Source organism: Taudactylus pleione, unplaced genomic scaffold, assembly GCF_031769625.1.
Source record: "Taudactylus pleione unplaced genomic scaffold, aTauple2 ptg000454l, whole genome shotgun sequence".
In the NCBI taxonomy this organism is placed as follows: Eukaryota; Metazoa; Chordata; class Amphibia; order Anura; family Myobatrachidae; genus Taudactylus; species Taudactylus pleione.
In genome coordinates this window covers 17,444,130-17,457,610 of record NW_028284856.1, presented here as the reverse complement: position 1 = coordinate 17,457,610, position 13,481 = coordinate 17,444,130, and positions in this window count along the sequence as shown.

Below are 13,481 nucleotides of genomic sequence, written 5' to 3'. Positions count from 1 at the left end.
TTTTCACTCTGGGCCTGATTCAGAGCCAGACGCTATTTGTGGACGGTCGTTCTGAAAAAGGGGCCGGATATTTAAATAGAGCACTTGCTCTTTGCGGTCTGTTGACGCCTCTATGTCTGAACGAGCGAACGAAACATGCACTCGCTATTTTGAAAAAACGCCCCCCTGGCCGCTCGCATCATACATCATCTCCGCTATTTATTAGATTAATCGAGTACATCGAAAGGCATATGAACTGCTCACTATTCTTGTGGTAGCATTTTCCTACCGCAATCATGTGAGCAGTTCAGACTAAAAGACAACCAAGTGACGTGGTCGATGACGCCGCTTTGTTAATTATGCACACCCTTAAAACGGCCGTTTTGACCGTTTGGCACGCCTGCGTTCGGATCTCCACTCCCCGTTTTCAAGCACCTTCCCCTGTTACCACCCACAAACGCCTCATCCTGTCACTCAAATTAGCAGGCATTCGCTATTTTGCGAGCACACGATTTCCGACCGCACTGACTGGTTCGCACATGCGCATTACAACCCATACGCATGCGAAGATGTGCGAACATCGCTTGGAGCGAACGAGCAGCCGCTTACGAGCGGCTCTGAATCAGGCCCTCTGTCTCCTAACACTGCTTAGTAAATAGACCCCTCAGTGCTTGATAAAAAACGGCCGACATTTGCCCTGTTTTCTGCTGGACGGTCAATACCGGCAGGTGTGAAATAGCCCATACAGTATACACTGCACCTGGGAAGCAGCTAATGGATTCACCCTTCATATACTGTACGTTAACTTAAGCACTGAGGGGGAGATGTATTAAAGTGGAGAAGTTGCCCATAGCAACCAGTCAGCTCCTATCATGTATAGACTGTGCTAAATAAATGATAGCTAGAAGTTAATTGCTTGCTATGGGCATCTTCTCCACTCTATCTCTATCGATGGTTTGACACATCTCCCCTTCAGTATGTTGAAAAATGTAGAATATCGTTCTCAGCATTTACCACTTTTTATCATTAGATTTTATTTTTTGCATGGTAGGGACTAACCCATGAACACTTAAATAAAGATTACAGATCCCTGCAAGTGAAACACAAACATAATGATGAAACTACTGAAAAACAACAGCAGTCTATACAGTGACTTGCAAAATGTTTGTGTACAGTACTTCCAGCTAGTAATCAGATCATTTTATACAAGTACCTATTGTACCTACTATATTTAAAAAATAATAATTTCCTTAACTTGCTGCTAACTTAAAAGCAGTTGCAAGAAGTTATGTTATCAGGGTCAATTAACAATGGGTGGGTGAAGTGCAGCTCCAGGCCTCCAATGAAAATAGCCCCACAGGATCCACTGCAGACAGTGCTGATAGGGAAAAAAAAAGTTTTTCCTGTCACCGCTAATGGCCATCTGAAGTCCAGTACATTTACCCCTTGCCAATTCAAAGCACCAGGTACTTGAAGCCTTGCACACTCACACTGCTGTCTGAACTTGAAGCCTTGTCCCTAGACAACCAAAGCCCTGACCACTCACCAACAACTGTTCGAAGCCCCAGCCACGCAAAGCCCTGCCCAATCCCTCTTTCCTACCAAGCCCTGCTAATCCCCCCCCCCCAATACCCTGCCCCCAGCCTCCTGAAAATTCACACGTTCACCTTGGCTGACCAAAGCCAAGCCCCCAGCTATAAAGCAGTTGGTCATTGGTATGTTAACCATCAATGGTACAATTGCTGGTTAGCTTCAATGGTATGAAACGGGGAACCATCGGTGGTTGCACCTCACTGATTGTGATCTCTACTCTATTACTCACTAGGCAACAGGACTATCAGAGGTGTTGGCAGGGCTTCAGGGGCTGCATTGGGAGGCGGAGTTAGGCTCCATGTCCTGGCACCAGGCTGAAAGAAAAAACCATCACAGGGCTCCGTGCCATCAATGGTGGAGAATCATTGGATGTTTGCCATCAATGGCAAAACCATTGGCCATCAATGGTTGATAACTTATGATGGTCGATGGCCATCCCTAGAGCAGAGACACTGGAGTAGCCTCCTAGTGAAGTGAAACTAATACTAGTAAGTTTTTCTTGCTGTAACCCCCGTAACTCTATACAGGGACCCTAGGTTATTAACTCTCTTGATGTCTAGGATGTATCCACCCGTAACTATTCTTTAATTGGTGTACCCTTATATCAGTGCTTCCACCCAAGTATTGGTAGTTTGTATGGGCCTACTTGGGAAAACCCTCCTATATCAGTAACTCCTTCAAACCTCCAGATATAATGTTAAAATACATGATTTTGCATCCCATGTATTGCACCACCAGGGCTGCCATCAGAAATTGTGGGGCCCGCGACTGCCAAAATAGGCAGCCCCCCCATGTTTCTGCAACTCCTGCCATGCAGTGTCTTTCCAGTTCCAGTGAGCCCTCCTTCTGTCTCCCCTGCCAGACCCCATTCAGTGTCTCCCCAGCCATCCCCCCTTCTGTCTCCAGCCTGCCCCCCTTTTGCTTTGTCTCCAGCCAGCCCACCTTCTGTATCTCCAGCCCCAGGCAGCTCCCACACTTACCTTGTTCTTGTTTCTGTGAGACCTACTCCGAGTCCCTATGCGATGCACTCCTCCCTTTCAGAGGCGCAGGCGGCGAAATGGGTGGGCAGTGGAATTGCAGTAGGGGGTTTCATATATATATATATATATATATATATATATATATATATATATATACACACAGAGTCAGAAATGCTAAGGAGCAGAGTTACTACGGGGCACAGAGATATTCACCTTTGCAGCTGCTTCACCTTCTCCTTCCCCACAGCCTTTCTCTGCCCTCCTCCCCACTCCACCAAACTCTGATCTCTATAGGGTAGAGCTTATTTCCCCTTCTTGCTAGGGATCTGGAAGTGACGTGAGTGAGGGCGGAAGTGCAGTTCATGCCCATTAAGGTCAGCTAAAGAAGTAAGTTGTCCCCACTCAAAGAAGAAAGTTGTCCCCTCGCGGGCTCGCTGTGCTCGCCACGCTTCGGGCTTGGTTGTATTCCCCCTCTATGCCCACTTGGATGGTAAGGAATGACGCTGGATACTGGCTGATGACGTCAGGATCCTCTCCGTGAAGGGGATTTAGACACTACCATCTTAATAGTGGCTAGTAACTGTGTGCTGGCCCCTCCTCTGGGACCAGCCTTGCATCCTTCTACCTCACACTTTATCTATTCCTGCCCCCTCACCCCTCATCTCCCCATTCCTATTTTTTCTCTTCCCCTTGGTCCCAAGCGCCCTCCCCATTAGAAGTACCCTGATTCCACCCCTCATGGCACCCCCAAAACTTTCCCCACATCACCCTCGACCCCCCCCCCTCCCCTGCAGCACATATAAATCTATATGTAGTGGGCACCAAAATGAAATAATGTTTTGCCCCCCCAAACCTAAAAATGTTGTGGCGCCCATGGTTACTGCTAAACTCTGGCCACCCATTGTAATCCAGCTCCTCCGGCTGGCTGGCTGCCAGGTGCTGCTCTCCCACCTGATCCTGCCGGACTATACCCAGCTGGTCCACCATGTAAGTGGCGGGACCCAAACTCCCTCTCTAGCTACACTCTCCTCTGTGACTAGCCGCAACGGTTTACAACTCTGTCTATAGCCCCACAAAGTGTATAGTCGGCGTCAACAAGGAGGAGTGAGGTGAAGTGGCGCAGGACCGCGGGTGACAGCGTGGCCCCGGTGAGGGTAAGTTGCGGCGGGGATGGGGGGTCGGTTCAAAGTAGTCTGTCAGCCTGATCACATCCTCTCCACTCTCTCCTCCCCAGGCTGTGAAGTGTCACGTTTAAGTTTCATTTCACAGCCTGGGGAGGGGGCAGAGTGGAGAGGAGACAATCGGGTTTGGCTGCAGTCTAGGGGGTGATGATCTGTCTGTGGAGGAGGGGGGTCTGATATACTAGGGGTGGAGATGATCTGTTTGTGGGGGAGGGGGGTCTGCTATATTAGGGGTGGGGGAGATGATGATCTGTCTGGGGGAGGGGGGGTCTGCTATACTAAGGGCGGGGGAGATGATCTGTCTGTGGGAAGGGGGGTCTGCTATACTAGGGGTGGGGGAGATGATCTGTCTGGGGGAGGGGGGTCTGCTATACTAAGGGCTGGGGAGATGATCTGTCTGGGGGAGTGGGAGTCTGCTATACTAAGGGAGGGGGAGATGATGATCTGTCTGGGGATGGGGTCTGCTACATTAGGGGTGGGGGAGATGATCTGTCTGGGGGAGGGGGGGTCTGCTATACTAAGGGCGGGGGAAATAATGATCTGTCTGTGGAGACAAGGGGGTTTGATCTGTCTGTGGGGAGGGAGGGTATGCTGTGCTAAGGGGAGATGATCTGTGTGTGAGAAAGAAGGGCAATTCTGTGCTAGGGAAGGAGGATGCCACTGAGGAGACGCAGGATGATGGCGCTCGGGAGACACAAGAGGATGGCACTGTGGGTGGATGGTGCCGGAGTGAATTGGGGGTGGCACTGGGGAGGCGCAGAGTGATAGCGCTGAATAAACACACGAGAGGGGATAGGTTGGAGAAACACCAAGGCGGTGGTGCTGGAGACACACATATAGGATGGTAGGAACGCTGATACTATTAGAAGAAAACACTGGGGCACAGTAATCTTCTGTAAGATAACAATTCTAATGAAACCATATTCTGATGTAAATGGAACCAAAGGAGCAAATATATTTTATTAATATAAAATTGTTTGATATGGAAAACCCACATTTATTATCTGGTTGAACCTCTGTTGCATGATAATAACATTGGTTTTATTGGGACACATACAGACGGCTTCCAGACCATGGGATCTCGTGCATGAATAGCATATACCAACTCAGACACTGCCTGTCCAGGGAGGATCAATTTCTTCAGAGATTCCCCGTTGCAGAGAAATCATATAGGTAAGAAAATACACATTCACATGCTTGATGTTCTTAGTCACTGGAGAGAGGGACTGTGGGCATACCCATCAGCTCCTGGAGCGGTAGGCATGCCCCCAGTATGACTATGACTGAAACAGGGGGAGTGGCTTTGCGGGCATGGTGTTTCGCATTAGACCACACCCCTTTTCATGAGGCTACGCCCATTTTTCGGTGCACGCCAAAGGCGCGCACACCGAGGGCCACTTTCACAGATTTTTCCAGGGCCACTTTCAATTCCCAATCCGCCCCTGACTGACACCCATCTACCAAGCTAATTTCCCCAAGTTATCACTATATATATACATATTATATCTCTTATGAATGTAAGTAAACATATATTAATTCCAACAATCCACTGCGCCAAAGAAATGGTGATTCAACTACTGTACCTCTGTGGAATAGAGCTTTATTAGGGGTATTCAATATGGAGCGAAAACGCCATTCTGCAAGGTTTTCGCTCGGATGACATCATTTTCACCGCTTTTACTTTTACACCGTATTCAATTTGAAAACTTTTCGCCGGTGCGAAAAGTATATTGCATTCGACCCTGCAAATAAGTATCACCAAGGAATGGGTGGCGAAAAAAAGTGCAGAATTGGGGTCTTGTGGTGCAACATTTTGGAAACCACCCTGCAACCTTCAGACAGTCCCCCAAAGGTAAACTGTGTCAAAATAAAAAAAAAAAATACCTCAGAAGACCCCCAAAAAAGCACTTTCATTTTGGGGGCAAAAAAAAAATTGGGGGATACAAAGTTAAAAACTAGCGAACTATAATCTAGGGGGTCCCCAAATATGCCCCAGGTGTTTTTTCATTGCAGGAGTTTGCGGCAGGTGGATTTTTCACGGTTTTTAAAACTTCACTTTAGCAACTTTTAAATATGCTCACCCCCATTTTCAAGTACCCTAAATTTTCTGGGACTACTTATTTTCAGCAAAAAAACCTTCTAAATACTATTCTTCACCACCTTCCCAAATCCCCAAAATAGCAGCTATTGAGCCCATTTAAAGACCCCAAAAACCTTCAGCAGGGCTAATTGGGGGTATCCAGAGTGATCCCCCATGTCAGAGCATCTTTTGGGGGTGTTAGGGTGATTTCCCCAAAAATCAGCAAAGTTTTTGCTGATTTCACATTCGCCGGGTGCCATTTTCGCTGATTTCATATTGAATAGCGGTATAATCGGGGGCACGCGCAATACTTTTTCGCTGGCAAAAGCTCCGATGTGCGGCAAAAACTTCGACCCGCATAGACGGCAAAGTTTTCGTTTCATATTGAATACCCCTGTATGCCTTTCCTTGTTAGTGCTAGGATAATTGTATTTCCCTAACTTCACAGAGGAAATTTATATATATATCAGGTTCCCTTTCCACCTTCTGCTTCACCAGTCTATCTAACACTAGAGCTGTGTTCTCCTTGGACCACTATGAATATACTTTTCAGGTGACAGGATTGAATTCACTAGAATTTAGTTGGTGCAATGCCACAATCCGTCCCTAGAGGGAGTGCCAATATCAGGTATAAAATATTATAGTCTGGCTACCTGGCATGATCTGTACGAGTAATTTAGTGCACTCTAATTCAGCATGTACCCACCATATTATGTATTAGATCTACCAACCAGCATTCTTATACTGGTTATAAATTAAAATATTTGTATATCTGGTTAAGATCTTTACATTGAGCTCTCCTGGTCCCTGTCACTTGGGGCCGTATTCAATTAGAAGCGAAAAGCCGAGATCTGCGAAAAAGTATCACCGATTGCGACTTTTCGCCAGGTAAAAACTTATCTCCGTATTCAATTCCATCCGCTTTTCGCGTACGCGGAAAGTCAATGCAATGTAATAGGCGAAAAAAAAAGATCTGCCTCTGAATAGCGGGAGAAACGAAGTGCAAAATATTTGTTTTGGGGTGCAAAGGTGGGGAAACCACTCAGAACATTTGGGACAGTCCCCCGGAGGACAACTGCATAGAAAAATACCAGGGAAAAAATTTAAAAACACCCCAAAAAAAGTACTTTGAATTTGGGGGCGAAAAAGTACAAAGTGGGGGTACAAGTTTGCATACTAGCAAAATAAGGTTCTAGAGGTGTACTAAGAAGGGGTCAAGTGTTTTTGGGATTGCAGGTGCTTTTATGATGGTGGAAATTTGCATTTATTAAAACTGCACTTTAGAGATATTAAAATATACTAGCACCCATATTCAGGTACACAAAATTTGACAGGACTACTTATTTTCTCCAATAATGCTATTTTTCACCACTTGTTAGTGGCAATTGTACGAACTTAAGTACCCCAAACAGTTGTATTAGGGCTAATCTGGCACTACTACATTGATCCCCAGTGTTTCTACAACTTTTTGGGCTGTTCAGGCTGAATTTCTCGATTCTGACACCACTTTTTGCCTGTTCTGACTTCGCTTTTCGCTGTTTTCACGTCTTTTGGAATGAAATAGGGTGAATCGTGGGTACGCACATGATACGCTTCCGCGGCTAAAATACACGATGTAGGCGAAAAGTCCGGCATGCAAAACTTTATCGTGTGTGCGAAACTAATTGAATACGGCCCTAGGTGTTGTTTCAGGGGTGCAGTGCAGATTGTTATCTCACCACAAGGACAGACTGTGCAGTAGTCGGCTCTGTTGGGAACACACCCTCAGCTGCTGTGTAGCCTTAACCACTCCCTTGACTCTTTAAATTAGGTTGTCATTGATGGCCAGTGGAAAGCCTGCTTACTGAGTGGGGTTACTGCCATAGGCACTGGAATGGGGGGGGGGGGTGGAGAGGAGGTGGCAAATCCCTCCCATCGAACATTTTAGAGGCACCAGTATATGTACTGGGTCCTAAGGTCCTAAGGAGCAGAGTTACTACGGGGCCAGGCACAGAGATATTCACCTTTGCAGCTGCTTCACCTTCTCCTTCCCCACAGCCTTTATCTGCCCCCCGCCCCGCAAGCACATAGTAATCTATATGTAGGGGCACCAAAATGAAATAATGTTTTGCCCCCCCAAACCTAAAAATGTTGTGGCGCCCATGGTTACTGCTAAACTCTGGCCACCCATTGTAATCCAGCTCCTCCGGCTGGCTGGCTGCCAGGTGCTGCTCTCCCACCTGATCCTGCCGGACTATACCCAGCTGGTCCACCATGTAAGTGGCAGGACCCAAACTCCCTCTCTAGCTACACTCTCCTCTGTGACTAGCCGCAACGGTTTACAACTCTGTCTATAGCTTAGCAGCGGCGGCCACAGGGAGGTGTGCACATCAGTACTGGCGTACGTTCCACTGGAACTTCATTTCCTGCCCAGTGGAGCGCATAACCTCACTTCTGGACACAACACCATTTCTTGTGGCTGAACCGCATAGTCACGTGGCAGCCAATCCACTCAAGCTAGCGTTCTATAAGTCATAACACGGAAGTACTTAAGATAAATTAACGAGACCGCTAGTTTACAGTATATATATCTTATCTTATACTTAACTCACTATGAAAAAATCAACCCACTTAGGGGGTCATTCAGACCCACTCGCAAGCGGCAGTACGCTCGCAAGTGGGTCGATGTTCCCCACTGCGCATGCGCACGACGGAGGGAGCTCCATCGTGCGCATGCGCGAGACCCGGACTGCGACAGCCAAGCTGTCGCTACGGGTCTCGCACCAAAGGGGGCGTGCTGTCGATGATGACTGACAGCACGCCCCCTTTGGTGGACGTGCCCGGGGCGTGCCTGCCAGACGGAGGCGTTCCCACTAGTGATGTCAGTGGGAGTGATTTTGGCTCTGATAGAGCCAAAATCACTCCAGGACTTGTGGCTGGGAAACCCTACCGCAGGGTTTCCGTCGCAAGTCTGATGGTCGCGATGGTCAAGACCACACCATCTTTTTGGACGCTCGTATATGCTGTGGGTGGTCACCCACAGCTATACGAGCGTCCAGGAGGACGCTCCATTTTAATGGAGGAGGGCCCTGATTCAGAGTGAGCGCTCTGGTCAGAGCGTCCGGCTCTGAATCAGGCCCTTAGTGTTTAAAAGAATATTAGAAACACAGTCTACATAGACTGCATATAGAGAATTATAAACCCAGTGAAATAAATATCACTAATGAATTAATAGCGATATACAAATTTATGGAGAACACAGACCATATAGGAAATAGAACAACCGCTACAACTAAAATAAAAATAAAATTAACTGAAAGAAATGAAAAAAATAAAAATAGAAATACTGAAAAAGCAATTCAATTGGTGATGCACCCCTTATTGCGGACTAATGCAAAAAAATTCCCAGATGAAAAGAATCGTACAGGCATGTGGCCAGACTGTATCTAATTTGTGAACCCACATGGCTTCACTTCGTAATAGCGACTTTGATCGATCACCTCTCTTTTCAAGGGTGGTACCCAATCGATTATCATGCACTTCAGGGTAGCCACCGAATGATGAGCTTCATAAAAGTGCCAAGCAACCGGTTTATCAGAGTTTCCACTGGCAAGGACACTGCGAATCGATGACCTGTGATTCGCCATTCTCTCCCTAAAGGGGCGACTGGTCTTACCAACATACGTCAATGAGCATGGGCAAATTAAAATGTACATTACATAATCAGAAGTGCATGTTACATGATGTTAAATCCAGATTTTCCGTCCATTGTGGGGGTGGTGGAAAAAAATCTCCTGATGTCATGCTTCTACAGGTGGTACAACTGACACACCGAAAGCAAGCTGGCTTCATCGAACCTAGACAAGTGCCAGGATCTTTATTCAAAGGAGTTTGATCAGGTCTCATCAGTATATCCTTGAGATATATATATATCCACAATTTAGCCTATTAATAACACAGGTTTAACTTAACCTAGTAAGGACTGCCAATCCTGGGACCCAGTTTAATCTCCCCATGTGGTTTGGGCAATTATTATTATTTTTTTTTTTTGGGGGGGGGGGGGTCTCCTGTGCTCTGTGGTAGCAGTCAGCTTAAGGGATTGTTGGAGCTACCAGAACTTAAAAGAACCAAGTTTGGATGGATAGATAGACTGTAACTATATAGATATCAATATTTCCAGGATAGGAGTATTGGCGCGTGAGGCGCCCTTAAGAGGACCAGAATTTGTCAAAGAGGGGATTTAGGGCCTGATTCAGACCCACTCGCGAGCGGCTGTCCGCTCGCAAGTGGGTCGATGTTATGTACTGAGCATGCGCACGACGGAGGGAGCTCCGTCGTGCGAATGCGCCAGACGCGACGAGCGAAGGAAAGTCCTTCGCTCGTTGTGTCCGATCAAAGGGGGCGTGCTGTCAATGTTGATTGACAGCACGACCCCTTTGGTGGGCGTGCCGGGGGCGTGCCTCCCTGACGGGGGCGTTCCCACGGGAACGCCTCCCGTCAGAAGCTGGCCCACTGACATCACTAGTGATGTCAGTGGAGGAGTGATTTTGGCTCTGATAGAGCCAAAATCACTCCGGAGCTTGCGGTTGAAAACCTCAACCGCAGGCTCCGACTCGCAATTTCGATGGTCGCGATGGTCTCGACCATCGCGGCCATCACAAAGCACGCTCGTATAGCCTGTGGGTGGTGACCCACAGCTATACGAGCGTCCAGGAGGACGCTCCATGAAAATGGAGCCCGGCCCTCATTCAGAGCGTGCGCTCTGCTCAGAGCGTACGGCTCTGAATGAGGGCCTTAAAGTTGGAGGGCAAGAGGTGGGGGGCTATATGGAAGGATTCACATGCACTCTCTGCTCCATATAGAGTACCTCAGCACCTCCTCTGCGAGGCGTCACAGTATCAGAGGTACAGCACCATAACAGGGCTCAAATGTGGGGCCAGCAGCATCAGGAAGTGCTGTGCTAACCGGATAGTCCTCAGGATGCTCCAATTCACTAGCACACGAAGGGGGGTTTCTGAGTACCCAGAAACCCCCGCTGACATACTGGAGAGCAGGCACCATCGCGGCAAAATGTAGCGATTCGCATGCCATCCGAAAAGGAGGCATGGTCTAATTACCATATGTCGTGCCCCTAAATGGCACTATTTGGGGGCGTGCCTGTGTGGCGCACCTCCCATTTAATGTCAGGCTGGGGGCAAGCACAGCACTCCATCAGTAGCTGGGCTGTCCCCAGCCCTCTCCCTGCCCTGAATCCATTCCTCTTCTCTGGGGCCGGCGGTGGAGGTGCCCAACCTCCTGACCACTGGCGGGATACTTCGGCTCGTGGGTGGAACAGAGGGGCAGTGCCCAAAATACGGGACTGTCCCGCAGAAGTCAGGATGGTTGGGAAGAGTGCGCCCTCTATGGGGTGGCGCCCCTGTTCGACTGCACTGGTCGAATATGCCTCGAGCCGGCCCTGATGGTGACTGTCTGGAGCTTCTAAAGCAGGCATGTCATACATGCGGCCCGTGAGCCGCATGCGGCCCAAATAAACATTTTATGCGGCCCGACTGTGTGAGCTCTAATACAAATATCATGCTGACCAAACCCCTGCTGTGATCGGAGTTCAGCTCGGATCGGGCAGTGTTTACTGTATTTAAAACTGGAACGCCGGTCACTGATGCTATCAGGGACTAAAGAATCCTCTGATAACTTCAGAGGCCAGCGTTCCCAGTGATGCAGTTCGCGGGTGCGCGGATGATGTCATCACGTCACCCACGATGAGAGAAGCCTGCACCTACTGGATCTAGTTAGATCCAGTCAGCGGCAGCATCTACGTGGGAGTGGTGCCCAGCGGTCAGCGTGAAGAGAGAGGTAAGTACTGCAGTGGGGCCTGTTCTACACTGGGATTAGGCACAGCATAAGGGGCACTACTAGGGGCATTATTGGGGACACAACATAAGGGCACTACTGGGGGCACTAAATAAGGGGGCACTGCATAATGGGCACTACTGGGGGCACTGCATAAGGGACTCTAATACAGGGGACATTGCATAATGGGCTCTTATACAGGGGGCACTGCATAATGGGCACTACTGGGGGCACTGCATAATGGACACTACTGGGGCACTGCATAAAGGGCACTACTGTGGGTACTACATAAGTGGTACTGCATAATGGGCACTGCATAAGGGGCTCTAATACAGGGGGCATTGCATAAGGGGTTCTTATACAGGGGCATTGCATAATGGGCACAACTACAGTGGCATTGCATAATGGGCTCTAATACAGGGGCATTACTGGGGGCACAACATAAGGGCACTACTGTGGGCACAGCATAATTGGCACTACTGGGGGCACTGCAAAATGGGCACTACTGGGGGCACTACATAAGGGGCACTGCATAATGGGCACTACTGTGGCCACTAAATAAGGGGCACTGCAAATGGGCACTACTGAGGGCACTGCATAAGGGACTCTAATACAGGGGACATTGCATAATGGGCTCTTATACAGGGGGCACTGCATAATGGGCACTGCATAATGGACACTACTGGGGCACTACATAAGGGGCACTGCATAATGGGCACTACTGGGGGTACTACATAAGTGGTACTGCATAAGGGGCTCTAATACAGGGGGCATTGCATAAGGGACTCTTATTCAGGGGCATTGCATAATGGGCACAACTACAGTGGCATTGCATAATGGGCTCTAATACAGGGGGCATTGCATAATGGGCACAACTACAGTGGCATTGCATAAGGAGCTCTTATACAGTGGGCATTGCAATATGAGCACAACTACAGTGGCATTGCATAATGGGCTCAACTACAGTGGCATTGCATAAGGGGCTCTAATACAGGGGGCATTGCATAATGGGCTCTAATACAGGGCACTACTTCAGGTGGCATTGCATAAGGGTCTCTAATACAGGGGGGATTGCATAAGGGGCACTACTACAGGGGGCACTGCATTCATTTTTATTAATAATAAACCTTTCAAAATTGCATATAAGACTTTTTTTGTTTCTTGCAGCCGACACACTATTAGACCTTGAATATTCGGCCCGGTTGGTATTTTGAGTTTGACATGCCTGTTCTAAAGAATGCTCCAACGGAGCTGCAGCAACGATACTGGCTGCAGGGTTCTGTTCCAGGCACCGTGCCAACCAGAAGCAAGGGCCATGGGGAGGTGACGGATCCGCCCACATAGCCCTGCACTATGTGTGGCGGCATCGGACACACACCCTTACTTGTGGCCATGCAGAGGCAGAGCAGCTCCGTGAAGGCAGCCTCCTCATGGCTGACTGAGACCTGTCACCTGAGAGAGATGAGATTGAGTTTATCAGATTTCTAGTCAGGTCTTTTTATAATCTATATGCTACATTTTGTTTGAGGCAGTACAGAGAAAGTTGATATTTATCTTGTAGATACTAAACATTTCATCATACAAAGTGAAGGATTAACAAAATTTCCAGAGTGCGATTTCAAGGAACAGGTGGTTGAGTTTTCAAAAAGGTAATAATAATAATAATAATAATATACTCAAACATCCTAGTTAGTGATGGATAATTCATTCATAATGTTTCCCCCCAGCTCACTGCAAAAATCCACCAATAAGATTTGAATACTACATGATTATAGAAATCCAGAGATCTTGGTTGCATATATTTGCAAAGATATGTTTAAGCACTGGGATGCGCCTGTA